The 9,638-nt window shown below is 38.6% G+C and overlaps 1 pseudogene; it reads right to left on the bottom strand.

Moving 5' to 3' along the window:
* Nucleotides 1-3,138: 3,138 nt before the first annotated feature.
* On the bottom strand, nucleotides 3,139-3,257 carry LOC129772029 (5S ribosomal RNA; annotated as a pseudogene).
* Between the last annotated feature and the right edge of the window lie 6,381 nt (nucleotides 3,258-9,638).

Below are 9,638 nucleotides of genomic sequence, written 5' to 3'. Positions count from 1 at the left end.
ACACACCCTTTATTACCCCTAGACGATCAATGATATTGTACAAACCAAAATATTTCGCCATAATATTGAACGTCTATGGGCCGCTTTAAACTATTCTTCTGTAAGGTCGCGTATACCAGAAGTTAAATAATGGTAAAGCCATGACCAGAATAAAAGAGCAAAAGCCTACCATTCACAGATAAATTTCGAGAAAGTCCATTGAATTACTAAGGAACTCGCTTTCGCGGATAAACCTTTTTTTTTTGCTTTCGCGGATAGATCCTTCGCGAATCATCCGTTCGCTGATAATCGGGGTTCCACTGTATTGTGTTCCAAAGAATAGTCCGATTACTGTTCCGAATGAATCTAATTTCGATGGCCGATCCCCCAATTTTGGAAGGGAATAAAGTATGTATTTCAAAATACCATTCGCTCCGTATCATTGGTTTCATCTAATCGAATACGAATAAGTTCCACACCGTAGTAGCTCAAATGGAATCTACACTGTTTTCCCAAGCCCTCCAATTTTTGCGATCTGCCCATTTCTACATTAAAATATCTTAATCAGAGCATGGTGAAGCCACCAAGTGTTCGGCAAACATCCGCAGATGTATCCGTGCTGCGCTGCGCTATTTCGCAAACAGCATTCATCATCGCTCGTAAATCCAAATAATGTAAACAAAATTTATAACAGAGATTAAATGTAACAAAATTCATCCTGGCAGCCCGTTGGCGTGTGTTGTCACCAGGTTCGTCTTCCGTCGCAGCAGCAGCAGCAGCAGCAGCATTCCCTCTATGTGCATAACTTTCTCCTCAAACAAAAACTCCCAAGAAAAACAATTCCCTTAACTCCTGCTACGCTGCGAAAGCACACGACGATGATGAGATCAACGTGTCACTCGACTAGACCATGTATCTTCTGCCAAGCTGTGCAATACAACTGTTTGTTACTCATTTTTCACATCGCCCTCCGCCCCCTCCGTGGGGAGAGGTCACAACCATCGGGATAGCACACGGGGTGAGTGAGAAAAACAAGCGTGAACACTTTTGCGTCCCAACACAAAGAACACTTTGGTGACCAGCCCCGTAAGAGGGGCCGGGGACTCACATGGAAGTGGAAAGCGGAAATTCCAGCTCAGTGCGCTTTTTCAAACGCCGTTTTCACCCGGACCCGATTGTTGTTGTTTCCAAGTTCTGCGGAAGGCCATGATCTGACGTTTCCGTCTTGGCTGCTGGCTCAATTCGAACAAAAGAAGCACGGGTCACTCTCCAGCGTTTTGTCGCAATAAATTCGAAGTTTTTATTGAACTCTGTCTGGCGCGGAATTGCTGTTCTGTAGGTAAGCACTCGATACATATTGGCTCCTTCAGCACGCAATCGTGAATGGTTTATGAGTGAATGGCTCCAAATTGCACTGTCTGTCCATCGTAAATGTAATTAGAATCTAAATTGTGAAGACAGACTTCGCCAAAAAGTGGAATTCGTTGCTTCGAAGTAGAATCGCTCCCACTTATACATAATCTCGTGCAATTTATTCGCCATCATAGTATCTTTCGTTGGCTGCCAAAGATTTGCCATTTCCACGGAATCCGTGTAGTATCCGACTTTACCCTTCCCACGATCCTGCTGTGGCGCGTTCGTGGATTAAAATGTTCGCTGCTAGTTTGAACTCTTGTTGTAGCTCAGCTGCGTTCAAAGAGATTATTGGATTAAACAAGTTGCTGTTGTAATCTCGTAATTTCCAATGGCATTATTAACAACGGCAACGCCGGGTTACACTTTTCGTCGGTCTCGCCTTCTCATTCCACTATGCTGGTTCAGCTTTATTTTCGATGCACGGCGGAATATCCATTGGTCGAAACGAGTCGCGAATGAGTTCCTAGCTTCGCGAAATCGCTGCAAATATTTAATGGTCCACTTTTCGGACGGTTTTTGCTGCGTCAGATTATGAAGGGACGGATATAATTGTGTAATCCCCATTTTCCACCTTTTCCGGGTTTATAATTCGTGCCGGGAATACTCGATGAAGTCAATTCCCACAGGTTAAACAAGCATCTCGAGCATCGTCAGTTCGATCGTGGTGAGGTGAAGAGAGGAAGAATGTGGCGCGCACTGGCCATTGCTACTGATCTCCGAAAATGACCATCCGTTCAATCTACTTTGGCCGCTTCTTGTGGCGCTCAAGTAAACGAAACTGGTGGAACTGATATTAAACCTGGTTCATAACGTGAACCTAACGAGCAACGAGTCCGGAACGATTTCCCATGTGAGCCGTGTGCCGTGTTTTTTTCTTTTTTTTTTTTGCTCGAATTGGAATGAAGTACAGCTCATTCCACTGTATGGTTCACTTTTCAGTACCGATATCGGCCTGGGAAGAAAATGACCACTGTCGAGCTGGGAGACGACGGAAAAATAATAATAACGAAGATTGAAGAAAATGGAAGGTACTCTGCTATCGAGGGACCCTCGAATGTCGTTTATTTAAGTGTACTGGATTTAGATAGTTTCGAAACTGTTTTCGGTTATGTCGTTCGTGATTCAATTAAAAGTGCTCTCGTCATCGCAAATTGAGTTTGTTTTCATCAGGAAATATAAACAGAAATCTATCTGCATGAGTAGATTTTAGAATTTAATTTTACGAACTCGTTAAGAAATCAAACTTGTAATCAGAATATCGACGTCCTCGGAAGCAGATTCATCAAGACATTATCTCCAGGATCGTTCGATGCTGATATGTGCCAATTACAAAAGCTGAATGACAACAATCCAAATTTTTCTCTGGTCTCGTGAGATGTTGCTGGAGAATACGTCTCGGTGAAACTCAAGCGATTTTTTTTTCCCAAATATATATTTTATTAAGGCACATGTGGCGTTAGCCTGACGGGGCCGGGAGTCCAGTATTTTGACAATTTTTGTCTTACAACTATGTTAGTAATATGTAACCGATTACTCGCGGTTGGCTCGAGGTTAGTATTACAAGTGTTCTCATAATTGGTATGTTGCAGTCTTCGATGCTCTGTACGTGTGCCCGACACGGGATACTTTCTATTGGGATGCAGCTGACCATTAATCAGCAACGCCCCCCTAGTCTGTACCCCATATCTAGCGTGGTGCGTCTTTCTCGACTCGAGGAATCCAGGATAGAATGGTCACTAAAAATGCCAACGACACGTGACGTTCCCAAGCGGTCACTCATCTAAGTACTGATCGCGCCCGATGTTGCTTAACTTCGGTGATCGGACGAGAACCGGTGTTTTCATCATGGTATGATCGTTGCACGAATTATAAGCGATGATCATATTCAATCTCATTGAAAAACCATCGATCAATCATCATCCTACTGCATCTCATGTAGGGCCTTATACGTGATGGTTCAATATATTGCTACTTTCTTTTAAGGGGGTATTCTAGTGTAGAGATACGAATTTCGGACGTTTTTTCAAGCTCCGTAAAAATAAAACAAAGAGTATTTTTTACAATCCATTATATCATTATTTGTTCAACTATCTTCTAACAATAAAACAAAAATTGAACGGAGAAAAAATATTCCTAACTATTCTAAGTTACAAGCTGATGAAGTGAGAGGGTCCAAAAAATAGGTGTGCCATGGCGTACATGATTCCAGGCCTTCTGGTAATCTGAAACAAAAAAAAAATCGAACAGACTATAAATCAGTAAAGATGCCGCTATCGCATGAACCTCGGGTGAGTCAAAAACATATTTTTTGACAAAATGGCGGCCGTTTGAAAAACAAAATGCTGTTTAAAACGTTTTTTCTTACGTTTCTCGATTTTTGAAAAATAGTTAAATTTAAAAAGTATGATTTTCAGAGGTTTATGCAATAGAGAGATGCATACAGATTGTATTTATAGTGGAGATATCGTGTACGCCAATTTGACTAGTAAAACTAGTTTCGAGAAAAACGCGTTCGAGGTTCATTGTTATGACCAGGTTAGATACTACATTATTAAAACGGCTCTAACTCGGTAAATAATGGGATTTTCGATAAGTCCTTTGTGGGGTATATTTTTGAATGCCTAAACTACAGAAAAGGAATTTTAATTTTTTGTTTTTAAATTTCTAGACTAGAATACTGCCTTAACGCTCAATAAAGAAAACATCTCTTCGTACGTACTACTATCGCGTCACGCTTATTCTGGCAATTCGGGCTGAAGTGAAAAGAGCATGTAAAAAAATATTTTCAGTTTTAGAAATGACATACTCTATTCAAAACACGAAATCTCGCATGGAACCTCGCCATGGATGAGCAGTACCAGCCTCTGTTGAGTCATACTGAATGTGGCTAAAATTCTTCCACATGTATTATGGAAATACCTTATTGTCTGGAACAAAATCCTAATTGAGCCAGGAGTAACAGGACGAATGTATCACCGTCATATGAACGAAAATGAATCTTACGTTACGTAGCGTTATATTCGAATAAAAATCAACTGAATTTGTATTTTTGCTAGCGTTGATATTCATATTTTAAGCCGTGTAATCGAGCTAGTTTCAATCGCTACTGACTAGAATTTTGGGTCTCTTGCTCAAATCGTCGGATTCAAATGCTACACCACGCATTTGAGTTATTAATCAAAGAAAAAGTCGACGAAGAGAAATCGATCAAGTCACTTACACCCCTTGCATTCTAAGCCCCTGAATTAGAATTTTTGAATTGAAAAACATAGTCAATAGGGAAAATTCGTAATAAAATATGTGTAATATATTTGGTTGTAGCTTGAACTTATGGTAAATTTATGTTCAAATAATTTAAAGGTAACCGGTTGAGAATACAGTATTGTGAGGATTCATGCAAACCACAAAATGAACTTAGAGGCGGCATGATCTAAGATTTACACTCGCGTTATTTAATCCGCCGAGTTTTTAACCTAAAATACTATAAAATCGAATTTTTGAACGACCGTTGGCTATAGAACTCATTATTAAACATGCTGATTCAAAATCCTCGATTCAAATGGTTTCAAATATTTCTTAACCATATGTATAGTTTCCCGACCCCCGATACCACATTACCTGTATTTTCTGGAATACAATAACAAATTTCATTTATAAGAAAGGCCATTTGAACTTTATTGTTGTGTCCAGACGCGAAACATTCAAAATACTAAAATTCCAGTGTTTCATAACTATAAAACCAGATGGAAACACTTTCACTCCTTTACAAAATTAACGCCAATTCCACATGAATTACAATAAGTTTCTAATTCGTACGTCATCTTTAGTTCTTAATCAGTTCACATAACCCATTTGGAGTGCTTTTGACCAAGCTGCGCCATGTTATAGTGTGTATCTCGTTCTACGATCCTCTGCGTTTAAGTTCTTCAAATGCTAGTTTAAGTTCTTCAAATCACTCATACTGCTTGTAAGCTGCATCTACTATCCGTACGATCACTTCTTATAAGTTCTTGATAGGGTTTGAATTGGTAAACAAGCTGACTAGTCCAGAATCTAAGTCTTTGCTTGAGGAACGCGTGAAAAATACGCGCAACGCATACATCAGTTGCTTACCGGAATGGATATACTACTGGCTACCAATGCTTTCATACAATACAATAGATCAATATATCTCGATCGATTTGTGAATTGGTCCCATGTGCAAAATAAACGAAATAAATCTATCCAAAACTCCAAACGCGTTTTTCTCGATACCATGTTTTGGAACTGGTTGAAGTTTTACCTCCGGAACGGTCCATCCGATTTTAATGAAATAGTTTTTTCCCAGATTCTGCACTAAATTTGCATCGTACGTAGGATTTTTATGATATTTTAAAAAATAAAATTTTGGTGAATGTTTTTGTCTCGATTTTTGAGGCAAAAACGCATTTTATTACAAAAAAAAGGTCGCCATTTCGTCAAAAATCAAAATTTCGAAAAAATCCTACGTACGATGACAGTATATATATGCAAGATTATGTAAAAAAAATTGGGTTGAAATTGGTCCACTATAAAAACTTGCAGAACTCCCACCAGTTGACAGGGTTTTGACTGCAAGGGTTCAACAAACCGGTTGCGGCTATTCAGGGGACAGTCCAATAGACACTATTTTTTGTTTGTTAGGTAATAACAGTTCGGCTGAAAAGATCATAAGGTTGACGTCTAGATGGCGCCTCTTGCAAAAATCTACTTGACTATCACAAAGCACCATCTTTCAATGGACGCTTGTCAAAATTTGACAGCAATCGGTCGATTGGTTCGTGAGTTACAGCACTGAGAGTGAGGCAACTTTAGTTATTGTGAAAAAATGGAAAAAACCGAATTTCGTGTGTAATTGCATGGATTGGGCTTCGAATTGCTTCCGCATCCACCGTATTCTCCAGATATGGCCCCCAGCGACTATTTTCTGAAACCCTGAAAATAACCCTGACGACCTGAAAAAAATGCTCGCTGGAAAGAAACTTAAGATCGATGATGAAGTGATTACCGAAACTGACGCCTATTTCGAGGAAAAACCGAAAGAGTAGTATAAAAATGGCATCGAAAAGTTGCAATATCGCTATTCATTTATTGATTTATTAATCCATCTGACTCATAGTTTTAATGAATATAACTTAACCTAATGATGTGGAGGATGTCTAGAGCGAAAGATTTTCTGTCTAAACACTGTCGAAGACATATCGAAATCAAACAAACGTGACACTTCGTTGAATGCTCTTGTTATAGTGGACATCGGCTCAAAGTAACCGAATAGCGAGCGGTGGAATGGAACAGCCAGCATCTGATCCACAGTTCGTCGTTGAATCCGGGTGGGAGCGTTCAGTGACATTGAGTATGGCAGCCCCCTCTTAAAGAGGAGGTGGAGAGTCTAACCACCATAGAAACATTTATTGCACCCTAGAACCTTCACATGCCAAATTTGGTTTCATTTGCTTGATTAATTCTCGAGTAATGCAGAAATTTGAGTTTCATTTGTATGGCAGCCAGTTTCAGGTTTTTTTCGGACATGCTACTATAGAGATCCCTCATTCGCAGGCGGAGTTCTCTTTACTGTAGCATCCAATTCAGTTTTTAAAGTTATTCCCAGCAAAGCAATGTTCAATCGTTCTACGTACATTTTTTAAAATTTTTACATAAATCTAAGTCATATTTTAACTCAATGTCACATTCACATTAAACCGATCATTTTTACCAGTGTGATATTGAGTTGCCAAAATATAATAAAATCGAAGGAAATAAACTATATTAAGAAAAAGTCATAACATGAATACGAAATATTAAATAAAATTTCTTGTAACAAATGACACAACCGGTCATTTTGACCGGTTGGTAGTTTTAGTGTTAATGACATGTAAAAATATATAAAAACGACTCATTTTGTAGAAAAACTTTTCTTCGAAAAGTGCCCAAAGTATCACTGAAATATGATACTCAAAAACCTTCGTGAATCAAGAAATCGTGACAAGGAAAATACGTAAAAACATCGACAGAGGGGGTTTCTGGGAAGTTTACATTTATTTCACAAACGCTGCCCCTTTAAAAAAAACCGTTTCTGCTTCTTACGGATAACAATAACACTTCCACTATCATTTCCGCTATCACTAATTTGCCCTAATAGTTGCTTTATAATTCTAGTGTTTTATTAATAAAGTTCCATAATTAATAAATCATACCAATGGAAACGCTATTTTGATACAAGAGGTTTCAAAAGGGGGTCTTCGTAGCCACTTGGTTACGCGTTCGCTTACCAAGCGATCGATCGTGAGTTCAAACTCAGGGCCCTCAATTGACCATCTTTGTGTTGTTATAGAATAACTACGTCCACGCAACCATCATCAGCGATGGAAATCGATCCACGGTGGAACAAAGATCGATTCATCCATACAACTGCTCTGCTCTGCAAGAAACATCGGGCTGCTGTTCTATAAATAATCCAACAATGATCAATATCAACTGTCTCCGCTGTCCGGTCTGCTGAACAATGGAAGAACAGAAAGAATACCCTTACGCCTAAATGGCTACTACTGTGTAATTTACCATAATATGTAATGGAACAGAAAACTTAACGCCTAAATGACTACTACTATCTACTGTGTAATTTATAGTTTATAGAAACATAAACATATGTACATGTACACGATTAAAACCCGGCTCTGTTACAGCTAAAAATGCTAATGAGCCTAATTAATAAATAAATGAAAAAAAAAGAGGTTTCAAGCGTCATTCTCTAGATTGAGGAGATCTAATTGAAAGAATTATTGGCTGAAGATTGTAGTCAAACAGAATTTTTTTTATCCCTTTTGTTTTATTTTAGGCTCATTAGCATTTTAGCTGTAACAGAGCCGAATTTTAATCGTGTACATGTCACATGTTTATCATATCTTATAATTATCATATCTATAATTACTGTGTAATCACATTACACAGTTGCCATTTTTCGGCATTAGAGTATTCCCTTCTATACCATTGCATATGGTACACATTTACACAGTAGCCATTTAGGCGTAAGAGTTTTCTATCTGTTCTTCCATTATCCAGTTAGACCGGACAGCAGAGACAGTTGATTGATCATTGTTGAGTTATTTATAGAACAGCAGCCCGATGTGTCTTGCAGAGTAGGGCAGTTGTATGGATGAATCAATCTTATTTCGACCGTGGATCGATCTCCATCGCTGTTGATTGTTGCGTGAACGTAGTTATTCTGTAAACAACACAAAGATGGTCAATGGGGGCCCTGAGTTTTGAACTCACGATCGATCGCTTACTAAGCAAACGCGCAACCAATATGGCTACGGACACCCCCCGTCAAACATAATTGGCATCGGCAAAAATATCAAATGATGATCAATGAATAGTTGGTCGGGATTCTGCCAAAACGACCCAAGCACCATTTTTTTTTTCAAAATTGAGTTACTTACACCACTGAATGTAGAATTGTTTAACCCATCGACTGTAAAATCACCATGTCATTCGTACAATTGACAACGGCTCTAAAACAAAAGTTTATGTGTAGCAGAGTGTGAAAAAAAACGATATTGCATTGAACCAGAGCGAACCATAAACCAACACCAAGTCATCGGAGGATAGTGATCGTTTTCTCCAAAAAGTCACAGGAGGGTTGTGTCCAAGACACGACCGCATAGTTGACGTAGGATTCCGTTAGGCTATCTGCTGCATGCTAATTTGGGTATGTTTGAAGAATTACATTGTTAAACTCTTCGATAATGATTTGGGTCTGGGTCTGTGCCTGGTCATAATCATTATCGAACACAAGTTTTCTCACCAAAAAAAAGAGTTACTTTAGTATGGAGAAAATATATTTGAATTGGAAAAGGTAATTTAATTTATATTTTTTTGTTTTCTGACTGTTTATTCAACCCATTTCCTTTTCGCTTTAACCCTAACGGAACACGATGCTACATGCCTCAATGCGAATTTCAATTGGGCTAACAGCACCCTATACGATATGTAGAGCATATGTGAAATCACTTTTTCGAATACTCCATCATTTTTCCAATTTTGCTCGTCGCATGAACGTTCCTTGGGGGAAAAAAATCGTTTGATATTTCAAGTCATGCTAACACAATAGCTACTATATACAATTTTACACTTACAGTTGTGCTAAAAGTTTCACAATACATGATCGATCATTGATATGAAATTTCACGAAGCAACCAACATAAAAGTTCCAAATTTAAATTTTA

Source organism: Toxorhynchites rutilus, chromosome 2, assembly GCF_029784135.1.
Source record: "Toxorhynchites rutilus septentrionalis strain SRP chromosome 2, ASM2978413v1, whole genome shotgun sequence".
NCBI lineage: Eukaryota > Metazoa > Arthropoda > Insecta > Diptera > Culicidae > Toxorhynchites > Toxorhynchites rutilus.
Note: the sequence above shows the minus strand (reverse complement) of the source record. Positions and strands in the feature narration are given on the sequence as shown.